The sequence below is a fragment of the Aythya ferina genome, assembly GCF_964211825.1.
Source record: "Aythya ferina genome assembly, chromosome: 8".
In the NCBI taxonomy this organism is placed as follows: Eukaryota; Metazoa; Chordata; class Aves; order Anseriformes; family Anatidae; genus Aythya; species Aythya ferina.
In genome coordinates this window covers 32988316-33014431 of record NC_140304.1, presented here as the reverse complement: position 1 = coordinate 33014431, position 26116 = coordinate 32988316, and the positions used below count along the sequence as shown (strand labels likewise).

Genomic DNA, 26116 nt, shown 5'->3' with positions numbered 1-26116 from the left:
CTTGGTTTGCTTCCTTTGCTACCTGGGCTCCAAACGAGGAGTAAGCTGCAGGGCACTGGTCCTGGTAGAAGGTGTAATAAAGTGGGGTTTTGTGCTGGAGCAAAATGCAGATATAGAAAAGAAGAGCGTAAAATTATGAAACTTACCCTAAGCGTCTGCAGGGTAAGTGTTTCTGTTATTTTTACATTGGCTGGGCTGGTCTAGGGTCTCAGTAGGATTCTAAATAATGAATAGTGTTAAAACTGCCTTTTCCTTGCTTGAAGGGAGCCTTTGGCAACATGCATGAATGGGAGATGTAAGTAAAATGAAAACTATTATCTCTTATTAAAAAAGGATAGGATTGAGGTTGTTTTAGAACATAAACGTGTTGTATAAATGTGTGAGGGTTGTACATGCTGTCTGAAACATTCTTCAGTTTGCTGGGAAGATTACAAGGTGTTGGAGTGCTTCTCTCTTGATTTAAACTGGTGGCATTGTGCAAAATGTACTGATTTGAATTTATGTGATATGTGGTCCAAAAGTCATGGAAGTGTGAGCTATAATCTCAGCGTAGTCATTGCAGCGACTAGTTTGTATTACTGTAGGCATTACTTTACTATCATAAAGGATAAATAGCTAACATCAAGTAGATGTATTCAGAGGAAGTTTGGAATTGGGTGCCACGAGTGAATCCTCAGTCCTTGGTCCAGCTACCCATGGATTTCAGAACAGAACAGTGTCAGTCTGTTGAGATTGAAGCATTGCACATGGACGGATTTTCTTATGCTTCTATTGCTTCAAGAGATATTTTTTTTTCCTGTTCGTTAATGCAAGCAGAGTCCAGGCAGCTCTGAAGCATTCACACAGGAGCACCAGGCCCGAGGGGTGCTGTTGCTGGCAGTGGCTGCAGCCTGGTGCTGGTGGCACTGGGGCTGGTACCTGGCCCTCCCGTGAGGAGGGGGCTGCCCCCAGGACCCCCGGCTGTGGGTGCTGTGCCCCCCAGTGAGCTGCCTGCAGCCAGCCAGGGCTGCCTGCCCCTCGTGCTCCTGCCCTGGCGGGTGGGCACAGCCTGGTGGCTGCAGCTGTGGCCTGGCTGGGGACAGAGACCAGACCTCCAGTGACAAAGCACACGAGGTACGCTGGCTATTAGTGGATTATTTACGGAAAGCATGTTGGCACTTCTGAGGAAGCATGTATATTTGTAGCAAAAGCGTTTGTAGTCTCTGATTGCCATCAGATAAGTCTTTCTGTTTTGACACTTGGGGCTTACGGTCCTCTTCCTTTTTGTAACAGAAACGAGAGAGTGATTTCTGCTTTGTCCTTCTTTGCGAATGTGCTTCCTACTCAAACTGGTATTTGCAATCTTTGTGCAAAGATATTTTTCTCAGCTGAGTCTAATCCTCCCCACTTGACTTTTTGAAATGCCAGGCATCTCGGTGATTGAAGACAAAGAAGCTAAAGGTGCAGCAAGTGTTTCTAATGACTGCACTTTATCAGCCAGCAGAGATTGTTGCACAATGTGTGCTTAAAAATGCAGGGGGTAGCACACTGCTTAGCTGCACTTGGGTCCTGCTTTTGTAAACGCTTGAAACTGCATTGCAGAGGGATGCATCAACCTCCATCCAAACCAGTGATGCAAATTGCCCTACTTATCAACCACAAGACTTCATGAATATAGCTATAAAAATAATAACAAAAAATGTCAGGAACTTGTTCTTCAGCAAGCTGGCTGAACAAACGAGCAATCTGTTTTCCACCTGGGATATATGATCTACATCTAAAGAGAGCTCGCAAAAATGTTTTGTACGTATATCTAATTAGCTTATTCTTTTCTCTGAAATGCTCTCATTTGGGATGGGAGAGATACACTTTGACAACTCATTTGCTGTTAGTTAAGTCTGTGTTATCTACCTTCTGCAGATGGTGGAAGTGTGAAAGGGGAAAAGAGCACTTATTTGGCTGGAAGAGGGGATCCCTGGATAAAGGTCCATGGTATGGGAAGCTGGAGTAAAGCCTCTCCATGGTCTTTTTTTGCCTAATATATATGAATGGTATTAAAGCCCTGTGAGGCTGGCAGCCAAATGTTCCCGCAAATTTTGGCGATGTTGATCTCTATTGTGAATCACTGGGTAGTTAGACAATCTCAGAATGAGAATTGTTGGTTAAAAATGTCTCCTTTTGATGCGTTTCTCCATAAACTTTAAATCATTGGCAAATGTGCACTACATTGTTTGTTTGTTACAAAGACTATGAGGTGTTAGAAGATCATGAAGTTTGCTCTGAGAGAAAACACTGTTCATCTCTGGATCTAGGTAGAGAGTGAGTTGTTCACTCCTGTTCCACGTGTATTCCCTGGGCTCCCGGCACCTGCTGTGCCCCTGAGAGGCTGCACGTCCGTCAGTTCTAATGTCACTGCAAGGTTTCTCCTCAAAGCCTCTAAGCACTCACCTGCAGGTTCTGCAGGTCAGTGCTGCAACTCAGTCTTTTTGTAAAACATTTTAAAAACAACTCTGAAACAAAGCTTGTTTGGATGAGAAACGGGAGGAGCTTCTTTTCCAAATGATGTGTTGAACATTGCCAACCTTGAACCTTCAGACACTTGAACTGCAATAGGATAGAACACCAACAATTAGTTGTTGGGGGTCATTACTAAAATGAATATGGTATCACACGCAGGTTAACAAATAGAACTGATGGCCATTCTTTATCAAAGGCTCTAATTGAACAGAAAAACAATTCTGTGTGTCTCTTGCCTCAGAGGAAAACTTAGCCATGGTGGAAGTTGAAGTGCAGAACAGTATGAAAACATTTATCCTCAGCTTGTGGCAGTTGAAGATAAATATTTTATTTTTCATCCCTAGTTTCTTTCTCAAGTATTGCTATTGTAGAAGCTAGGAAAAACAAGCAAACAAACAAAAGGTATGGCACTTCTTGTGACTTGATGGTCGGCCCAAGTGCCTGGCCTCCACCAGTGCTGAGAGCTGGCTGCGGCACGGCATCCTTCGTGTGGGGCCGATGGTTTGTTCCAGGAGGCCAGGTCTGTTGAGATGGAGGTGACTCTTACTTGTGGTGAGGCTGTTGACAAGTTGCTTCTAGCTGCTTAAAGAATTTGTTTTTGTGACCTGTTAAGCATCATCTTGAATAAAAGGAAAACGGTTTCTGGAAAGATGGGCCTGATGTTTTACAGCAAATATAACCCATGTTCACCTTGATTCTTGCCAGAAACAAAAACATGATAGCTACTCTCAGAGGAAAATAACACTATTTCTTTTCCCATTAGATTGATCACTGTGCACAATATATTAGCGAAGTATACATTAAGGAAGGGAGAACATGAACCAGAGCCCCTTGGTAGTTCCCAGTATTCAAAGCATTGGAGGAGCACAGCAAGTGTGTCACAAGCTTCAGCCGTGCTCTTCCTACAGGTCAGTTTAATCTGTTATGAAAGTATCATTTTTTAATAAGACACAATGGATTAATATGGGGCTGTCACATGTGGTGTGAATCTTTCCTCTCTAAATATATTCAAAAATCAGCTCTGTTTATCACCACCAAACTATACCTACCTACAAGGAATGGTGATAAACTACTTTTTAATGACATGCTTAATCTAATAATTGTAGGAACAAAGCTAATAAAAAGAACCTTTTGTTTTGAACAACACGGATTTAATATATTGGAAATTAAAGTTTGAACTTAATGGAGAAAGTAATTTAGATGTAAACAACTGGTCTGAGCCAAAAGCCTGGGGATTTGAATAGACCATCATACATCACAGCGAACGCTTTTAAGATCAGCTGGGTTGTCTGAATTCTTCACAGCAGTTCCCGACATGAACAAACCAATCTGCTCTGGACCGTGGAAGCGGAGTGCAGCCTTTCTAAGCTATGGCATGCCCTCTGCTCTTTGGGCTCTCACCCAATAAATTTTATAGGTTACTTCATTTAATTAGCATAATTAACATGAAATATGCGCAGGTTTAGATGTTCATGACAAAACAAATATAATGTGCCACTGTATGTGTGGATCACTTTTAAATGGCCCATCAAGAGATAAGTATTAATGCATGGGAGGTTCAACTTCCCTCTCTCCCTTCAATGAAGTCTCCTTCCCAGTAGAGTTTATTGGAGAGGGATATGGAGGAGAGCCCACTTTTTTTTTCTACAAAATAATTAAACAATAACAATCTTAAAAGGTCAATGTTCTGCACTTAATTACTGTGGGCTGGAATGAGGATTGCTCAGAGCTCGTTCTTGTGACATGCCAGTGCAGGCAGGGCTCCAGTCTGGGGTTATTGCTCTGCAACTGATGCTCCAGTGTCTCTGCATGTCCTGAAGGCACCATGAGCAGCTATACTGCCTTCCTGCAGCCTTCAGACCCTCAAATTTCAGGCAACAAAGGAGCCTGTGTTCAGTTGCTGGTCTTATGTGAGTGTGATGGGGTTAAAACTGAGGTTTCATCCTGGGCAGCTGCAGTAGGAAGCAGCTGTGGGTCTGCCGATCCCCACTGATGTCCTGAATCCCCAGTCTGCAAACACTGGAGGAGACCTGCGCTATGGCTGGAACTTGACCGAGGTTATTCAGGAACTCCTTGCTATCCCTTCTGACAGTCCAGCTGTTTTTCAATCTGTGTATCTCATTATTTTGGAATGGGAAGTTTAGAACAAATTACGTGGTAATTATAGCTCTGCTTAGCATCTATGTCTTTAGACTGTTGCACTCAGGAATAAGGCTGTCAAAGTTATGTTAACAAATGAGAATGTGTCACAGAAAAAAGCTCTTCCATGTATACATTTCATATACAATTTATATCTTCTAAGATATTTTGGCTAAGAAAATGATTCCTGCAGAATTTACCCTAAGGAAAAATATGTAAATATTTATGGTTGAAGTCAACAACGAAACATGTGAATGCCAGGGTAAGATGTGTGGTTTCAGTAAGTGCCATTGGCTGCTGTATGAATAGCCATCTTAAAGCCCCTTTAAAGAATGACTTCAAGAAGGAAGGTAGAAAGCATTATATTAACAGTTAAATGGGTTAAGCTGAGCTCATGATCAACCATGTATTATTTTCCTGGGTACATATGGTTAGAATTATGAGGTCAAGGGCAACTCATTTCTGGCATGATTATGTTTCTTTGGTGTAAGGATTTTTTTCCCCCATCTAGTCAACTGGTTTCAAATTACAAAGAAATCTACCAAAGAAGAATAGATGTGCATGAAAAATATCTTCAGAACAAGTTAAACCTTTATTGAAGTATGTAGATGCTGCTGTGAAGCACAGAACTAAAGGAGATCCTCAGCACTGGTTGTGCTTTGTGGTGTCCACAGTTCCTTCTGGCTGTGGCTGAGACCACAGGAGCCCCAGGACAGATCCTCAAGCCTGGAAAGCTTTGTGGCTGGACAGCAATCAGCTCTGTGTTGTATTCAAGTGTGTTGCATGGGTATAAACCTGTCTGGGAGTTGGCAGAAGTCTGCTTTGGATAACTGATGTGCTGACTGGGGGAGTTCATTGGATCCTTCTTGCCATTCTCAGATACTTTCCCCCAGCCCGTACCACCGTGTTACAGCTGGGACTGTTCCTGGAAGGTGAGAGGCAGACCAGAGGGAGGTCAGGGAAGCTGTAGCAGCTCCCAGGTGTAATCCTGTAGCATCAGCTGTGCCTCTCACTGTGCTCGTTGTGATCTGAGAACAGCAAGGGGGGGCATACTGTGTGTGATTTGCGCACTCATGCAGGCCCTGCTAAACTGTAGCTCCTTCTCTTTGTATTGCTGTTTCACACACAAATTGCCATGTGAACTAGTTATGCCTCTGCAAATATTTTCAGTGCTGAATGATGGTGTACAATGAAAAAGAAGCAGTGTTACATAAAAACTCTGAACTGGGAGACCTGCTATCAACTCAGACAGAGGCATTTCCCGTAGTAAGAAGGTAACGACGAGGTGGAGCGCTGTACCTATTACACATGGTAATGGGAAAGTTGTTTGCCAGTAGTCACAGAGACAGAACTGAAAAATGCAGATGTTGTGGGCCAGCTTGACTAAACTCATTTCCAAAGCACTTTCTTAGCTGGATTGTGGACTTAAGATAAAGACTTTATTTTTAATGGGCACTGATAAAAAAAAAAAAAAGCAATGAAGGTGAAGATGGTCTGAATGTTTCATCTCCCATGGGGCTCAGAGCTAAGAATTAATGTGAAGATGGAAGCTGTCAATTGTTGTAAATTTTAATGGACTTTTCTGTCTTTTTTTTTTTAAGGAGACAGATATATAATTCTTTCTTTTGAAAACTGATCCCTTGTCCAAGAATGGGTCTGGTCTTCTAAATTTCTCCTTACATTACACAGAGAAGACAATTGGATTATATGAGCTTAACAAAATAAACAAAAATAAGTCATCTGATGTAGCCCTAAGGTACAATCAACTGTAACAAAGCTATTGTGAGAGATGTCTTAAATTCTAAATATTATACAAACTCCTTCGGTCCTCCATCTTCTTGCAGTTTATGCTAGCTACATTTTTAGAGTACTTTGGAAAGGCATGTATATGGTTGGACATTTTCATTTATTTTTGCGTCTGTTTTTGTAAATATAAATGTGTTTTTATATCAAAGAAATAATTATCAATATCTTCTATGAATGCATACCTGCGCTATTCATCTCTGAGTTGGGGTAATTCCCACCACTGCTGCAGGAAGCAATTTCTGTTTCTCTGTTTATGGATTAGTATATAGCTTTCCAGGGGACTGTTTTTGTGTAAGTAGAATAAATACGTACAAATTGAGAGCTCTAAATATTTGAAAGACTAAAATATCTTCTCATTTTTTCAAGTAGTTTCTCTCAGTAAATGCATCATTGGTGTGTGCACATCCTCCCTGTTAACTCTTGCTGTGTGAAGATCTCCACTGGCACCGAGGTGGAGAAGGGTTAATGCCCCAGCACGCTGCCTGCATAATGCAGCTCAGAGCTCGCTTAGGAAATGTGCTGTTTGTTTTCCCCAAGATGAAGTAAGTGCTGCAAAAGGCTTTTATGGCTCAATCCCTAGCTCAGCAATCTCATCTTGCACTTTAATATTAGTTTACAAGCTGCAGGTAGTGAGTGTGTGCTGGAGGCAAAACAAACAGGTACTGCATTAGAACAGGTGGGAGTGAGCACAAGCTGAAACATCTAGAATCCACGCAGAGAAGGCTGCACCCAAGGTCTTCAGGGCTCCAAAACACATGTTATTGGTACAAAACCCTGTACCTTGAGTCTTTGGAAGCTCACCTGCTGCTGAGTGATGAAAAGAATGGGATTTCTGAGAGAAATTGCATCTTCCCTTTTATACAAAGTTAAAAGAAGGTTCCTATAAGTATTATTGCATGCGATCAAAACAGGAACTTATTCAAATCAATTCCATGGATAATTGCAGCAATCGTTACTGACGTTGTTAGGCAGTGCTTTGCCCCCACACTAGCCATTAGGCGTAGCCCTCTCAGTATCTAGGGAGGCAGATAACACTTGCTCCCTTACGAATATCTTGCAGCTGCCAGTCAAACAGATGCTTAGAAGGAAAATACAGTCTGATTTCAGTGCCCTGTGCTGCTGTGTGCTGCCCCAAAATGTCCCTGAGCGGAGCTGGCTGGCGGGAGCTGCCCCAGTTTGTTTTGGTGCCGCTGGGCACTGCATGGAAGCAAGGCGCTGTGTGCCTGCATCCTCTCACCTGGTGCACCCCGCGGGTTTGACACGGTCTGCTTAACTCATTAAAAGCTTGTTGCTTTCCGTTAGTTTAAGGATGCAGTCATCTTTGAAGACTGGGCAGAGAGAAGTAACGTACTGCTGGCTTGTTTTCCTGAGAGGTGTTGAAGTGCTTTTTGGGTACCACATAAATATGCTGCGCTTGGGCTTGTGCTCAATGCTGATCCCAGCTTGTACCTGTGTTGCCAAGCTTGATGCTTGTAAAACAATATTCCAAACAGGAAATTTTGATTTATTGATGTGTGCTTGTACACTTAGATGCACACAGGCGTCCCTTCAGGCTGCAGTGGGTCCCATGGAAAGCCGGGAGCCACACACTGATGCTTGTGGGGCAGTGCCGTGCGGGCTGGGAAGAGAGCAGCCCCACCAGCGAGCCCTGGGCTCCCAGCTCAGCCTGCCCATGGGCACGGCTGGACAGCACTCCTTCCTGCAGGTACATCGGTCCTGGTGCTTCTGCAGCTGCAGGGCGCAGCAAGTCGGGGCTCAGTGTGCCTGGCCCTGCTCCCTGTGGAGCTCTGCATCCACAGCCCTGAGCACCAGGCTTGCGGGAAAGTTTGAAATGTAACTGAACCTCCATCAAATGATAAAACAGAAATTAAACCATAGGAAAACCAGCGTACGAAAGCAGTTTGCCTGATTCCACAGCCTTTGTTCGTAGATGGTTTTATTTAGATCTGCAAGTTAGTCCAAAGCGATAAAAGCAAAACACTTGCTGGATAAATCACAGCACCAGAGCTGGGACTGTGTGAACTCTCCAATTAAACTTGACAACTCCTTAAAAAATTTAATCCCACAGATGCAATATGACAATTCCCAAAGTGTAGAAGGAGTGTGGTATGTTATATTCAGCTGTTTCTTCATAGGACTGCCGAGTCTGCATTGTGCTTAACAAGTAGAAGGTGGAGAAAATTCAGTTAACACATTGACACCATATGTGAAAGCCTGCTCATGTCACTAGGGTGTAAATTAAAATAATTTGGAACTTAAATGTTTACCAGTGGGCTTTATTCTCCTTCCATTTTCTAACTCAATAAAGACAGCATCAGCAAGATTCAGAAAGCCTTACAGGAACTGACAACTTCTCCAGTTACCAGAAGATTTCAAGGAAAGAGGGGGGGGGAAAAAAAAAGCCAGGAGGGGTTAGTTCTTACCTGCTACCTGACAACTGTCACTGTGCTTTAAATACTCCTTAATTTAGTTCAAGTGTTCAAATTAAACTTTCCAGTAGCTGTAGTTTGCTTTCTCCCCAGGTATTCAAGATGTTCAGCACTGTGATTAATTGGACAGGCATGGCTTCTTATATTTAGAGACCACTTGAAAGTGGAAGTGAGAAATGAATTCTGCCAGGAGGGTTTGGGCTGTTTTTATGAACAGAGCAGATCAGATGGATATGAAAACAACTTTCCAATTTACAGGAGCCCATCTCCTCGCTGGTTAGGCCAGCACTGCACTGCTGCTATGGCTGCTGCAGGGCCATGTCCCTCGTGTGCCCCTGTGGTGGGCGGGTGGTGGCAGGGCTGAGCCCCTCTGGGCTGAGCAGCTGCTGGGGGAGAAACTGAAGGGGGCATGGAACAGAAAGTGGTTAAAAATGGGGAAGGAGTTTCCTATATTCAAGCATTATGAATGGGAAGGAATGTGGCTGTTTCTTTACAAAGGTTTGCCAGGCACCTGAGGCAGACCCCATCTTAAGGAGTCAGCACGCTTCTGTGCTGAAACACAGCGACACCAGGGGCAGGGGAATGACCATACTTTGCTTTTTAGTTATTTTTAAATGAGCAAACTACTTAATCTGAAGTAAGATGATATATCACACCAAAAACATGCTCAATAGGCAAATGCACCTCAGTTTTTTTCCTTGCTATATCTGCTCTTCTACACTCATCCCCTGACCTTGACTTCTGTAGATACCTCCCAGTTGCTGTGGAAGTACTGCTGGGTCTGGTATAAATGCTGTGGAGTTCGGCAAGCAGCACTGAAATCTGTGTTCAGATTAATGTTCAATTTATAGTTAGAAGTATGGTGAAATACCCAGAGTCCTAAGTCTTTTTCTTCTGCGTGTTTATTTTCAATCTTTTTTGGGGTTAAATGATAAGGATATACTTGCCATGGAAAGTCAAGCATAGCAACCGTGCGATGAACTGAGACATAAAATAACAATTATGACTTTGCATATTTATGCAAGCTCAAAAATTGTTGCTGAACACTTACTGCAACTCATCCTTCGTGCTTTCTGAAAACAGCTATTGCTCCATAAGGTATGTGTAACTTGAAGAGCATCAGCTTGTCGATCCATTTCTGTATAGTGTAATCGATGTAGCAATGCTTTGCATAGCTTAGTAACCAGGGTAATTTGCATGTTTGGCATGGAGAAACTAACCTGGAGAACTTGTAAGGTATCCTAGGCTTAAAAAGATAACAAAACAAAAACAGTTTCCTGAGCCTGACTCCTTCCTGGCTCCTGGTCTCTGCTGGGGCTGTGGTGCAGACGAGCCAGATGTTGCCTGTGCTCAGCAGAGGTCATCTCTGCCTGCCCTACTTTCTGCGGGTCCGGCTCGCAGCACGCTCGGAAGCCAGGCATTAGGGCTCAGCCCTCGCGGGGCACTAATCCTCTTGTCGAGCACTGAGCGAGGCAGCAGCTGCTGCTGTCACTTTCTGCGGCTTCCTGAAACCCCATGTCCTGTGCCCGGGCAGACCTGAGGTTTGGGTTGGCATCAGTAACAGGGTGTGCGTCCCTAGCCAGCCCCTTGGCTAGAAATGGGGCCAAGAAGTAATAAGTGACGTTAATCCGATGTTACTGTGGCATCTAAAAATGCTCTGAATTTTTACATGCTTACTGAATACTCGCAAGAAGCGTGCTTTTGCAGTTGGCTGCTTATTGGTACTTGCCAGTGGCTCCTGGGGACGGGTGCTGGGGCAGGCCCTGGGGCACCGGCTGTGTCCCATGGGGATGGGGACAGGAGCAGGAGGCTTAACCCTGTTCTGCAGAGTGAGCTGCTCCTGCATGCACTTAAAGTGGTTTGCTGCTTTTCTGCTGCTTTTCATCATGTTTTGCGGTATGTCAGAGCAGGGAATGCTGCAGAACTGACCTCCCCATGCGGCCAGGCTTCCACCCCAGAGTATGTGTCCGTGCCCTGGCCAGGGTATGGGGCCGGCGGTGGGCTGGGGCCGGCAGGGCACCCACCAGCCCTGCACGTGGGGCTGGTGTGGTTTGTGCGCTGAGGTAGCAATGGGTGGCAAAATGTTGGTGGCTGAGTTAATGCATGGCTAGGTCAGAAAAATGGAGGGGAGCAGAGAACTGAGGTAAGTACAACACGGTGATGGAGATCCTGCTCATGTAATCCTTCCCAGTGCTTACTGGCTGTGTGGGGACCTCAGGCACTGGTGTGTGAATGAGGCCATCCGAGAGCACCCCGGGGCTGTTGCAGAGAGCCTGGCCCTAACTGGCAGCCCTGTCTGAGCACTGGGGGCCAGGGTGGGAAACAAATGGGCTTTAAAGATTTTTTTTTTTTAATTTTTCCCCTCATGGGTTTTTGCACGTGTATGTATCTTGTATCCTGTAAGGGTGCTACTCAATGCTTCTGTGGCAAATGCCACTGTACCCCATTTCAGACAAATTTAAATGTGAGGTTCCACACTGACCTTACTCCAAAATCCCTGTACATCTTCCCATGGCAGGCTGAAGAGCAGACTGACACATTCTGCATCACCAGGACAATTTTGTGTCTATACTCAGGGTGATTAATTGCTGTAACCTACACTTTTTAAATGCAAAAGCAATTAAATAAATCTTTTTATGTACACTCCTTTTCATATGAATCAATAGATGCTAAAGTGTCTCTAAAGCCTTATTTATCTTGCATTAAATCAACTATAATTGTAAAAACATTCCACAGCATCTGTGATCCGAGTGCTGCTGCCCCTTCAGCTGCTGTTCAGGTGCAAGGTTCCCATCTCACCCCTGTGGCAGCCAATTTTAATGAGCCTCCGTCACAGACATCTAGCTGCTGTAGCTGTGCAAGCTGCCACTAGCCGGAAACCAGAAAACAGGTGAAGGGAAAGCCTGAATATGTGCTTTCCACACTGCATGTTTTTAAACCTTGTTGACCGTAAATCATTTTTTTGGAGCACTGAGCGAAGTTCTGAGCCTCGCCTCCAGCTGTGTCCCCACTTACTGCCCGCACACCTCTCTCCTGGGCATGGGGAGGGCTGGCAGCTTTCCTGTGACCTGGACCTGCTGGGCTCCGGTGCCTTCTGTGAAACATCTGTACATGGTGCTGGGCAAACCGTGGCTGTGGTGAGGCCAAAACCAGACATGGAACAAAAACCCCACCTCTGGTGGTATTACAGCAGGAGGCTGGGTGCATCTTCTGTTGAAGCTAACAGCACACAGCTGCCAGAGGTGCTGGAAAGGGCAAGTGTCTGTGCTCACAAGCTCTTCACCTCTCACCATGCAGCAGTTGCTCTGAAAACACACAGATCCGTCTTGTCCACTGAAGACACATGCACTGAAAAGCCCTGTTTACTGGGTAGGTTTTCTTAGAAATCTTTGCAAAAGATAAGGTATGCATTAGCTTTGACAGCAATAACCAGTATTGGAAGAAGAGATGAACTCTGCATAATTGTGCTTAACGCCAGCACTGTGCCAGCTCGGTGTACGGGGTTTTGGGGCAAAGACTGGGGAAGGGGAACGGCTGGAGCCTTCTCTCCAGGAGGTGCTCGTACCCTTGGGTTCCTGGGCCATGAACCAGTGACCGTTTACTCTCCTCATCTCTGGTTTGTTGTATTTTTTTTCCCAGAGGACTGTGAATGTGCTCATGTGCCTGTACCTCGTGGGAGGCTGAACAGGCTCTAGCTCCTGGAAGGCACCGTGCCAGCAGCGGGTGAGAGGCGCCGTGTGACACGGTGCGGATGTTTGGTGAGCAGTGTGTGGGCACTGTGCCCAGGGTGCACCCCAGTCTCCTTGTTCCACCCTTTAATCACAGATACTCTTGCCTTTCAGTCCTCCGGGATCTTCCTTGTCCTCTGCCATTGCTACTCCATAACACTCTTAGAATGGGTTTAATTAAGCACAAGGTGCTTTGTACCCTTAAAATCTGTTTATTTCATAAATTTGGCATGTGAGCTGAACCCCTGCAGTAAAAACTGTGCTGTGCCTCTGGTCATGACCCACAATTCTATGTAGAGTTGGTCAAAAAGGTACACACTGTTCTGGCTGTCTCTGGGCCACGATCCAGGAAGCTGCAGACCTATATTTTGCTTCATCTTTGTCTAATATGTTGGGAATTTCCTTCCTAAATAATTGGATTTAGGCCCTAGAAACAAAGCAGCCATGGCAGCATGGAGCTTAGCGAGCTCACTCGTTTTGCTTTGCAGGCAGGCTGCTCAGATGGGATGTTTGCTTATACATGCAGACACCCCATGGTTTAGAGTTCACAAATATTACTATTTAATATCATATGAGTTCTAGGGGGAAAAATAATCTTAGATAGAAAATACATAGCATTACCTCACTTTAGCAAATGATTGACTTCTTCATGTGACACCTGCAAATTGAAGCCTTGCCTTGTGGCTGTAGTGGGACACCTGGCTAGAAAAGGCTCAGGGCAGCTGCTGGATTTGCAGGATGAAGCTGGTACCTTTGAACTCAGCTTTTGCTCTACCAACTGGGTGGGCAGAAATGAGGCATGCATTTTTTTAAACTTCTTGTGTTTAATTTTCTTAATATGGTGACTGCTTTAAGCAATCTTCTGAGTTCTGGCATCTGAAACACACAATGAAGAGATACTAGGACATGGAGGTTTTCAAATAATTTCCATTATATAATTCTGGCATTGTATGCTACATGCTTATTCGTATTTTTAATTCCTGTCTTCAGGTGTGTTCAGAAATTGTTATACACATTTTTATACAGATATTGCTAATAACTTAAAATGTTGTTAGCATTTTTGCAGTCCTGAAATGTATGAACTGTTATTTTCACACCTTTCCTGACATTCTTCTTTGAACTGATGAAGGCACGTGGGAAGCTCGGTGAATGAATTACACAACATCTCTAAACCTTGCGTAGGCTGACTCATCAAATGCTCAGTTTCTTTACTACATAAAACACTGCATTTCCATGAAAAAGTAAAGAACCAGCTCAGTCCAGCCCTGCCAGAAGGCCCAAGCAGCCTTTCTACTCAGCCAGTAAGAAGCCAGTACTTGGTGGTTAATAACTTATTCAGTTTTAGTCTGAGCGAGGCTCTGGCTAGAGAAGCTCAGATGTCTCCAAGCATGGGCCCTGCTGAGGGTTACCCAGGGCCAGGCAGGTGAGGAGTGCATACGGGGTACATTTTCCCTTTGTGTCCAGAGGGAAACACCTGGGAAAAAGCTGTGGGAGGAGGGGAGTGGGCACTGCTGCTTGCTCCCCGAGGGACGCGTGGTCCTGGGCGCCTGCACGGCCAATCTTGGTGCCAACATCACCTCGGCACAGGGGTGAGGGTGCTGGCTGCCCCTTCCCGGGGCTGGATCTGCACAAGGAGGGAAGGTGCTGGCTGAGAAAATCAGGCTGAAATATCAGTGCTGCTGCAGAGCTGCACGAGCCTTCCTGCAGCTGATAGCCCACGGTAAACTCGCCTTGGTGCTCTGATGAAAAGTCCTTATATAAAGATAACTCTGCACACAGGATGCTTTGAAATAGCTCTTCCATGTTGCTATCGTGTTGCTTTGATAAATAATTCTTTGTTTTTAGGAAATTGTCTGATAGCTCTGTATCTCTAGCCTTTAAATCCTGCCAGAGTGGGCTGCGAATTCCCAGGCTTATTGGAAATGGGGTTAACACGCAAAACCCTGCCCAGAGCTTGAGTCCAAGAGTTGGTGGATTTACTCTGTGGCAGTAAAGCTGTGAGACATAACAGTTTAGGAGCAATGTCAGAGAAAGAGGGCTGAGGTATAGCAATAAGAACGTCCTATGCAATTTTTCCATGTCTAATATGCGTGGAAGTGTGATAGGACCACAAATGATTTGGACATGACTTTTTAATACCAGGCTTATGCAATTTAGATCTTGAATTCAGCAGGCAAACCTAGGAGGTGTTGGTTTACCTTGCAGTTTAAACTCTTAGGGGACTTCTGCTTTGCATTATCACATGCAATTGTGTACTTGAGGCAGCTGAGTCTCTTTGCACTCCCAAAATACAGCAAAAATCCTTCAAGACTGAAATTGGAACTGATAGAAATATCAATGGCTTAAAAAAACAGCTTATATGTCTGCACTTCTCTGTGCTAGATAATAAGTAGGCTCCTGGTAGCAGGAGAGGAATACATGAATATCATGTCTATATATGCTTTAAAAAAGCAGAACCACAGACAGAAAAGCCCTTTGGGTCTCTGCCTCTGATCTGAGCACACCTCGGCTGCGCTGCAGCTGCCTGGATTTCTCCAGTTCATCAGGGGTCCTGCAAAACCTCGCTGCATTTCAGCCCCCAGCCCTTCCTGTACGCTGAGATAAGCAGCCCCAGAGCAGGGTGCGTCTCTCCAGTGTTTGCTGAAACGCTAGGTTTGCTTGTATGTGGGGGACAGGATTTGTATCTGTGATCTTAACTTCATCTTCCCTGTTAATAATGATTCCAGTTTTCCTTTTCCCCATATAGTAACACTTACCTGTGCTTATCACACAGTCTGTGGTTGAGCAGGGTGAAGGGTGACAGGGCTGCTCTTCTGCTGATCTGGCTCAGATGTAAAAAAAAAAATAAAAATAAAAATAAAAAATAAAAAAAGTATGCACACTATGTATACATATATTTAATGAAATATATATTTGTGTGGCTCACTTTATGTTTAAAGTAGTGGAGAGGATTAAGACTTCTCCAGAAGTTATGATTTTTAGCCTGTAGACTCATCTGCACTGATGGTCATACAGTATTATCTTTTTGTAGCAATTTATGTAAATGTGACAAGATTCAAATTGTTGCCTTAGAGTGCCAGTATAATTTTACTGTATTTCCCTGATTGCACATTATACTATGTTCTTCCAGAGAACTTTTGTTTTATCTCTTGAATGATAATTGATATCAGATATTCATATGTTGTTCATCATTTGTGTTTCTTCTTCAGATCTATCAGAGAGAAAAAGAGCATCTCCCTCCAAATTTGATGCTAAGAACTGAAAGCCTTTAACAGTTTGAAACATGCTAAATCACGTTCTATGAAACAGATATTACTTATTTTTCAAAATTAGTTTTAAAAATATATTTTTTCTGTTGATAGATCTTTGTTTTTTAAACTTACTTGCCAGCTTGCAGTATGTAGACATTTCTCATGGATGAAAATTCCAGAGGATGCTCAGAGGATTTTACTGAAGTAGTCTTAAACACTCTTGTTGTAAGCTCATTTCATATTATGAAAGTGGAAAAAAAACAAGTTAATCTTGCTGTGAAAGGGAAGTATTTTGCATTTTACTGAAATTATATGCAAGTCCCCTAACAGTGTAGGCAAATAACTGCTCAGGCATTTGCAGAATTGATTGTTTTCAGCTACTTTAGTTCCCAGCCAGGCATCTGAACTGCTGGTGGAAGTGGTTGCTGCCCTGCCAGGGGTGCAGGAGCTCGCACAGAGGGTCTCTGCACCCAGCCTCCTCCCCGCCAGCCTGGGCTCTGCAGCCCCAGCCTGCAGCCTGGCCTCCACACCCTGCTTGGCTCATCTTCTGCTCCTCTCAGTCCCCTCACTGCTGGCACTTGTTGTGGTGGATCCACCACTGGCTTTGTGTGTTCCCAGAGCACCTCCTTGCACACCTCTGTGCTGTCTTGAATTGCATTCTTTGGGGATGCTGTGTGGTCCTGTTGCCAGTGTCGTGCTTCCTGAGCAGTTATTGCTGCTGTTTTCCTGCCTACAGCAAAGCAGCAGATTGGATTTAAAATAGTTCATTTGGGATCTTTTGTTTGTTTACCATTATATATTTTTTTTAACCACAGCTGAAGGCAGCACATGTAAGTGTAACCAAGCTCTTTTGCCTGAGAACATGAACCTGTCTCGCTGTCACCCCACCTCGCTGTGCCCCTCGCTCCTGGCGGGCTGTCCTGGGGCTGGGCATGGCGCCTGTGCTCTTCTCCATGCAGTGCTGCTCACCCCCAAATCCCAGGGCTTCTTCCTGCCATGGTTTTCTCCTCCACTCTCATGCTTCAGAATCTTGCTTTTCTGGTCTCTTAAAAAATCTTTGAATTCTCAGAGCAAACGTTTTCTTGTCTGCCGGTGTCCGCTACAGTCATATTTCTGGTATCTCGTTGCCCTGGCATGTCTTCTGCTGCATCTCCAGGGAGCTGTTCCGTCTGCCCCTCACCTTTTCTCTCTAAGCAGAGTTTTTTCCCTCATGTGCCAGCTGCCCATCTCCCACAGGGCTCACGGTGCCCACACCAGACCTGTGGGTCCTGCCCTAAAGGGGCTGCGAGTCTCGCTGCCAACAGCCCAGTTCTGGAGGAATCCTGGCTGAGCAAAGCATGGGAGGAGTGTGGGGTTCCTTCTAGAAGTAGATACTAGTCATTGAGCAAGCCCACAGACGAATCGATAGAAAACAAAAGTGGGTTTGTACTTGCCTATATACGGACCATTTACCAATGTTACTCTTAATCAATGTGGGAGGGACCATGAAAAAGATGGGGGTGGGAGGGATGGGGAACCAGGAGGACATAGCAGTAAATCAGTGGGAAAATAATTAATTTACTCCTCTTAGAAACAGATTTTTAAAACTTTGGTTTTAAATCTTAGTTTTTCTTATTGAAAAAAAGTAAGCAGTATTTGATGCCTGTTACTCAAAATCTAGACTGGAGGGAGGGCCATTCATAGACTTGCATTTTGTGTTTCAGATACTCCTGCTGCTGCCAACAATAAAAAATAAATTATAGATTCAACCAGCAGAAGGAATTTACTGGAGAATAGATGTTTCCATGCTCTGTATGCATTCTCTGAGCTCAATTTTAAACACTGAGAGCAAACCAACAGCAAGCCAGCTCTGTTTTCTCCTGCAAACCCTTACTCTATATGAGTCACACTTGCTTTCCTTCTCCATTTTCTTCCCTTGTATAAAAACATATTTATTTATTTATGTCTTATGTTTCTGTGATGGTTTCATAGGGCAGTGTTTAAACCTTGGAAACTAATAGCTGAATGACGTAAAAAGATAAGTTACTCTCAGTTCTTCTATGTTGTAGAAAAGCAGGATGTCATCCACTGAAATGACTGTTCAAAGCTTTCACGTATTTAAATGTCTTATTTTTCTTATCTAGCATGTTAATTTTGTGTGGCCAAGGTCACAACTTATTTTATTGCAGATCTTTGTTTAGTCTATTTCTTGCTCATTTTAGGTCAGCAGCCACTATCAGCATCTGTCAGTAGTTAGCTGGCTTTCTGAAGGCATGTACTGTAAAAGTGCACTGCCATCTCTGTGTCTGGGTTCTGTGGTAGCTTTTCTGATTATTTACAGTGAAGTACTAAAATTAAGGTATAAATTATGTGAAGATACCTCCAAAGTCTGGAGGCTGATAGCAGTCCCAGAGCTGTCATAGCTGAGCGGGTCTGAGTAACCTTGCTGAGCTCAGCAGCAGCATTATTGCCTCTGTTTCAGCGCTGGCCGGAGCGAGGGACATGGCAATTCCTTTCCAAAGAGATTTGGGCTCTTTCTTTCCCTAATTATAATAATTGAATAGTATTTAATTACAAGACTTTAAGTGAGTCTTGCTCCTTCCCATTAGCTGATTTATTTGAAATACCACGTTTCCACCCACAGTGCCAGTGCAGTGGGCACCGGGAAGCTGCTGAGCAAACGGCAGCACACAGGCAGTGCGGCTGCACGTGGTAATGCTCAGCGTTCATTATGCAGCCTGTCACGTGCAGCATCCTGAGGCTTCTTACCTTTTCCATTTGTGCCTGAGCTATATTCAGTAATTCTACAAGTGTCTGCAGTTGTAAACAGTATTTTGAGTCTTATATTCAAATATATGCATTTAAGCACGTAAACATCCTCACCGTCAGCTGCGTGCTAAGAAATAGTATCAAATTTCTCTCCTTAGAGGCTTGGTGCCAATGTGCTTGCAAACTTCAGAACCGAAGACATGTTCCTTTTGTAGAAACCCCCCTTAGACTTGGGAAATGTTTCTCTGCCTGCAGCCTCCTGCCACTGTGCAAGGAGGAAATCTAGAACCTGTCCCTTGCTGGCATGTGGTTTCTTTGTGGAGAAAAGCCACCCTTGCTTTTATTAATTGGGGTCAGTAGACTTCATCTGAGTGCTGCCGAGTGGTCACTGCCATCCCCTCACATCAGGGCCAGCTTCTCCTGGGCCCAACCCACTGGAGGCCTTCCTCCTGCTGTGGGAGGCCATGGCCGGCTCCTGGGGCGAGGGGCACAGGCTGTGTCCAGGGGCTGTCAGCCCCACAGCACTTCTCCAGCCACGTCCCTGTGGCTGTCTCTGGGGGTGAAGCTGTGTGGAAGCTTCTCCTGAACATGCCAAGGCCAAGCCTGACGAAGCTTTGTGTTCATGGATGGTGCTCCATCTTGTAAGTACCTTCTGGTGCCATGGGGTTAACGTGTGCCTTTCTGAACCTCCTTACCTGAGAAATTCCTAGGTAAACGTGTGAGTGAGGGCACCCTAGAGGACTCAGAGCACTTGTTGCTTCAAGGCTGAATTCCCTTTAGAAGCCCCCTCCACACACACACACGGTGTTTGATGTCAGTAATTCTCCTCAGAGGTTCCTCACCATGTTGGCCCTTGCCCCCCTTTGCTGTGGCCGCCACTGAGAGTGACGTTGTCCTCTGTGAGAGGTGTTGCATGCTGCTTGTCGTTCCCCTTGTGCGTGTTGCTTCTTTTGGGGTTGGAGATTGTGAATAACGGAAAGAATTATGCATTAAAACGCAGGTACAATTTCTGTTTCCCACCTGAAGGAGTAGGGTTTTTTCAGTACTTACTAAATTTTGGGAAGATAAGGCTGAAGTGCCTTGTGAAGACTCAGAAGGATCTGAGGATTTTCACTAACGCTCCTAGAATTTATAGCTTAAATGATGGAGTAGGGGCAATAGATAGAGACAATTTTCCACGTAGTCTGTTCAAATTCTCTGAAGGAAGCCTGAGATGGACAGTTTCACTTTTATATCTCACTGGTTAATTGGTTGCTCTTCCTTAAAAATTTACAGTGCAGAGTTACTGTAACTCGCTTGCTACCAAGGATTCACAAGTTCAGTGTTTTCAATTCTTCTTTTATACACACTGCGCCTCTGCTGTTGTTTTGCTGCTGCTGGTGGAGGTCCCCTTTCTCCAAGATGAGTGAATACCCAAGTGTTAGTGGTTGAACTCCGATGACCTTTTTTGTGGCTTGTTTGTGTGCACGTGTGTACGTTCAGTAGAGAAATGGAGTCTGTATTGATTTCCCCCCCAGCACTCCCACTGTAAAACCAAAGGATGGAGTCAGTCTTTACAGCAGCCCTGCCAGTGCTGAAGCCGGTGTTTCTGGGTGAATTCATGTGCCAGCCCACTGTGGGGCTTCATCCCAGCTGGGACCCAGCTTCAGATTGTTACACTTGTAAATTTGGAAGTGTGCTACTGAGCTATGCCTTTCTCTTCCTTATGAAAAATGATCAGAAGTCTCCTTCAATATCCATATTTAAGATGATTTCATCACATATATTTAGAAATCTAAATATATGAAAATCAGTATATCAAAGATTAGAAAACTTGCACATGGAAGACTGCAAGAAAAAGGGGACATTCTGATTTTTCAAGTCTAGTTCAATTAAAGTTCATAAAAGTGGGAAGGAGCTAAAAGATAAATGTCATAGGAAAAGTGAAACTATGTTCAGGATTTTAAACGATCAAAGCACTCTCTTGAAAAGTCAGTTGTCAAATTCTGGTGCTGTGTCAGAGCTCTTTGTGCCAGTCCTGAAGTAGAAAAAACAAAATATTGGTGATGTTCTGAGATATGAGCAAAATCATTCTTTGCTTTGGGCAAATATAGAAGGTAGAAACATTGCTGCTTATTAGGAGATTTCCCCCCTTAAAATATGTATTTTAACTGTCTAGATATAGTGTTCATTACTGCAGGCAAAATGAAATCTACACATATTGAATTGCCTCTGGCTAGCAAATATATTTCTGGGGTACACAATGTTTTAAGCAGGTAGCACAGAACAAGGCTGCAAGCCAATCTGTCTATAACTAATGGAGTATTCACAGCATACTTAGAGCAAAATAATTTTAAAAGAAAAGTCACCTGCCAGTCACTAACAAGCATGCAGATAAACTTTAATAAAGTGATTTCTATAGAAAGATTTACAGTGGAAGCACAAATAAAAATCAAATCTAGCTTATTAAAAAGATCTCTAGTCCATGCACCCACTTACTAAAACATCCATCAATTCAGTATGTTTTTAATAAGGCAGAAGATTTGATGACTAAAAACTGTGGTTTGTGAAGAGTTTTAGTTTTAGCTGACCCAGACTCTTCATCTGAATTTGGTCAAGGCAAGTGTTTAGTCTCATTGCACCATCCGTAGAGGGGGCTTGGTGAGAAATGCTTCTCCTCTGTGAAGGGCTTTAGATTTTCACATGAAAAGTGTTAACAAATACACCTGTGTTTGCAGGCCTAGCCTTAAATAATGGCTTCTTTCACACTTCCCAAGGACTTTCTTTGAAATCTACTGCACAGTTTGGAACAATAGAGACAAATCTTGCTGTAGTGTGTGGTCCTTTCAAAAGTACAAATCTTCATCCATTGTTGCAACTCTATTTTTACTCCTTGTATTAGTCAGCATCTCTCTGTGCCAGAAATACAGTTGTAAATCCTGGTAACTTCAGAAAAGTGTCTTCTGTTTTGCTTGCGTGTGATGTAAGCCTGACTAGATCATGCCTAAATATTATTGGTAAGAGTGACCCCAATAAATATAAAGGATATTTCTTAACACATATAGGTTAGAAGATTAAGTGGGAGAAAAGGGAGTGAGAAGTATGTGCTACCACTTGTGAAGGCATCTCCATTCTCTGATGTTCAGAATTGTAAGCTCAGCCCATGGTTCCTGTTCTCAGGTGATCTTGTAGAAGCATTTGAAATATTTTCATAAATATTTAACATAATAGGTGTTAGCTGGGCATAACACAGAGGAAACCATTGATTACTTCAGTCTGAATGGGGCTGCATTGAATGTCCAGACCAAGCCTTCAAGTGACAGAAGTCTTGTCCTCTAACAAATTTCTTACAATCAATGGGGACAAAAATCCAAATTAAATGAAAACATCTAGAACCACAGATGCTGAAGCCCAACTATTCTCCTATTTTTCCCTGACAACTTTTGATATCCTTATCCCTTTTGACTTCTCACTTATTCCAGATGGAAAGCAGAGTTTATAAGAATCCAGCTGTGGATGTTCCTCTGTGAGTGGCTCTCTCTCTTTGAAGAGGAGCTGAATGTGCTCCTGTAGCTCACCCCAACCATGTGCCTGAATGATCACCCACAGCTGCACTGAGGGCAGCTCTGTTTCCTGAGAGTATTTGCTGAATGTGCTAAGGCACTGAAATAATAAGAACATATATTAGCCACACAGAGGTTATCTTGCTAGTCATAGTCATCATGAACACTCCAAAATACTTTCTTGGGCTTGAAAGGCATTATTGCTGCCATCAGTTATCCGGCTGCATGAAGGCAGTTGAAAAATGTGCACACTTCTGTTCATTTTAATAAATAGATATTAAAAGGCTCAGAGGAGATGTGCCTCTAACCTGAAACAATGCGACAAACTATGCAGATGGCTTGTTTTTGAATTTAATTGATGGGCTTCAGTATTAGGATGGGCTAACATTAAAGGCATCTGCTGTTATTAATATTTCTGGTAAATACCTAGGCTTTTTTGCTTTTATCCACACAGACACCTAATATGAAGGCAATCTGTTTTCTGATGCTCTCTTCACCTCATCTGCTAGTGCACTGTTAAATACTGATAGCATCAGCGCAGGTAATGAACTCAGCTCCTGGCCGATAATATTGTTTATCATATTGATGAATGTATAGACTTCATGAATAGGTTTTGCTATTGCTGCACAATAGCAAAAACGTCTTGTGGAAGATCTCCAGAATTTCGTGCCTGACACCCACAACAGATGAGTATTAGGGCAATTGGGGTGACAGGCTCATTAGTATTTTGAGAGAGTGAGAAGTGGAGAGAAGCGGTAATGTGGAGGTGCAGTCAGAGCATTTCAAACGACAGCACGCGCAAACATGAGCCGAAAATGCATGGAAGAAATTCCCGACTGCTCTGCACCTTCAGAATGTATGGCTGGGCTCTGCCCCTAGCTTGAGCTCTCGAGATGTCAGCCAAAACCTATTAAAGTATTACTGCACATCTAGTAACCTGCAAGTGGCTGTCCAGGCACCAGATGTTTCACCATACCAGTAACGATGTATACCTGGGCATTGTCTAACCACCAGCATGATGCACGGGGGCATTGAGGTGTCTAAATGTCGCCAAGGTGTAGTGTCCCCAGGTACGGTCCTGTAACCCTTTAATCACAACCTCCATCTTCAGAGTAAGCTCAGCTGTCAAGTCATTGCTAATTTCAATTTAAAGATGTTATTGCCGGTGTAAATCTGGCTATTATGTAGTCTGCGTCTTGCCAAGAGGTTGTTATCTCTTTCTTCTAGTGCCTCAAGTGTAGATAAGGAGATCTGTTTGTTGCCTCGTTGCCTTTCTGAAAGATAGTATTGCTGACAAGAAGTCAGTTGTGCAACGCTCCACCTAGCACTGAGTTGTTGGTCAATAAAAGCCAACAAATCAGATCTGAGTTTTATGGAATTAATCTGTAGCAGCTAATGCTAACTGTGCTTCCAGATCAGGTCCCAGCTTGATTGTTCTGGCTGCATCCAAGCTGCTGCAAAAGGAAACAATCTGTTCTGACACTGCGAAGCCATCTTACTTTGTTTAATGGTGAGAGAAGTTTCTTTGTCCTTTTCTACGTCGTTCTCCCCTGGCTGGCTGCAGGACTTGCCCCTGCTGCTTTGTACGGTTTCTGCAAAGACTCTCACAAAGTGATAGGATTATTACAGCGTTTCTTAGGGGGCTGCCCTGGTACCTGGGGTCTGAGCTGAGATTAACTGCGTGGTGTGACTGGTGAGAGAGACCTGTTCGGGATGAGAAGCTCTTGGTGCAAGAAATCCCATCGGTGCGCCACGTCCAGCGCTTCACCTCGCTCCCCCTGGCAGCAGGGGGGATGCTCCTGCTGCTGCCCTCCTGGCCAGGCAGTCTGGGAGAGGGAGGTGTAGCAACAAGAGGCAGGTAGCACCCGCCTGTTTTAATTAGAGATGTTTTTACTGTGTTTACGTCCCCACAACTGGGTGAGCCTTCTAAAGAACATCGATCTAGTGCAAGTCGTGTCATGCACTTGGCACCAAGCAGAGGGTGTGGCTGTGCTAAGGCTTGCTGGTCTCTTCAGAAGCAACTCTTTCAAACTGGAAAAAAAAAATAAAAAAATAGATTAAGAATAATACAATTCTGTATTGATTGTTTACCCTTTATTTACTGGATGTCCCTGCAATGAAAATATCAGATATAGCATTGGGCTAAATTCCACTATTTTTAGATTTGCCTCAATGGGATACTTCCCATGTAAGGTGGTACCAAGTTTAACTGAAAATCATTGTTTTTTTCTTGACTTTTTAAAAAAAAAAAAAAAAAAAAGAAAAAGAAGAATCAAAATCATTGGATAAGAACCTTTATTACAAGTATTTTTTGTAAAAACACTTCTGAATAAGTTCTACAGCAAAAGAAAGGAATTAAGTTGTCACTGAGCTTATTAAATGATGGATTTTTTTAATGAATTTTTCCACTTACGCATGTTTGAAATATATATTGGTGCCAAAGATCAAAATCTTTCTGAAATTTGAGAGGGAAAGAAATCTATTTTGAAATTCACCTGTCAAGCATTCGTGCCATGTGGGATCTTGAAGACTAGCAAAACTTTCATTGGATATTAACCTAAATAGGCACCTGGGAGGGGCAGCAGCAGCCTCCACTGCCTCTGAGCCATTTGGGCATCTCTCCTTCTGGACTTCCAGAGCTGTGAGGCTTTGTCATGGTACCCGGTATCAGGATCTTGACATCCAAAGGGATGTGTAAAACAATAATCTGACACGTGTTGTGGTTCACACAGGAAATGTGACCTATTCTGGAACAGTAAAACATTGTCCTGATGTCAATTCTCAAGTAATGAAAGTGAGGAGACAATTATAATGAGCTTTTCCAAAAGAAAAGTTTTTGTTGTTGTGTAGAAATCTCTGGCTGCTATCTCTTGCAAGGAGAGAAGTAAGGCTGATGGGCTATAAAGCCAAGAACAGATTGACTGTATGACAGAAAAGCCTAATCACAGGATCATAATACAGCTTGCTTAATTAGATTACAGCCAAAAAGTAACATCCAGGATCTGAATACAAGTAAATAAATAAAATAATATTTTTGCTGTTAGCCCACTGGCCCGCACAGGAGGTGCCGAGGTTCTGCTGACGCCAGCCGTGGGACCCTTACTGTTTGCAGGGCACTGGTGACACATGGTAAAACACATGCAGACTGTGCTGCATAGCCAATACAGTGCATGACCAATACTTGTAACAACTGCACAAAATGTTTTTTTACTTAAGTAATTACATTTTTCCTGTAAGTGCCACTGAAGTTTTGCAATTTTTAATCAGTCAGTTTTTGTTGCAATTCATTTTCCGTAGAAGTGCAAGCCACCTCTGCTTCTTGGTGGAGCTGCCTTTCTGTAATCGTTCCCAGTGAGTTTCCCTCTGTGGTCTCTGGAAAAGTGATTTTGTTTTTTTGTATCTCTATAACACTGGTTGCTAATAATTAGAGTTGGTTTTAATACTTCATTGTGATTACGCTGCAGTAAGGCCAGCTACATATTCACAAGTGGTAGGTTTAAATGTCTCGTACCAAATAAGCCTGAGGTTTATTTAGCTGAAATGCTAAACAGCTAAATTTAAGTTTTTAACTAGAATAAAGGCCTACTTTTTCTGTGGCCATAGAAATTGTAGTTAGAGCTCTTCTTTTTTCCTGTCACTTTCCTTTCTTATTCATATATACATATATATATATATATATATATTAGTGCAGCACCCTAATGTAAGGATTGACAAATTAATTCTATGTGATTGATACGCTTATTTTGAGTTAGTCTTTGCCAGAATGTGAGCTGCAATGCTATTCTGTTTTGCATTTGCAGTTTGCAAGTAGAGGCAGGAGAGGAACATGCTCCAGCCTTGGTATCTGGCAGGCTCCTGCAGTAGAAGTCATGCGAGGTGGAGCTTTCCTGCAGCAAAGTTAAAAATGTCACTGGCGAAGTGGCACCCAGCAGAGTCCTCTGAGCATTGGGCTTAGAAAGGAAAGTAAATCACCCTCA

General features: G+C 43.6%; 1 long non-coding RNA gene across 1 annotated transcript; it reads left to right on the top strand.

The window, feature by feature from the left end:
- Positions 1-24286, top strand: LOC311440696. The gene is made up of 3 exons (XR_014695546.1): positions 1-162; positions 23554-23649; positions 23769-24286. It is a non-coding gene; the product is annotated as an uncharacterized lncRNA (long non-coding RNA).
- Positions 24287-26116: the final 1830 nt, after the last annotated feature.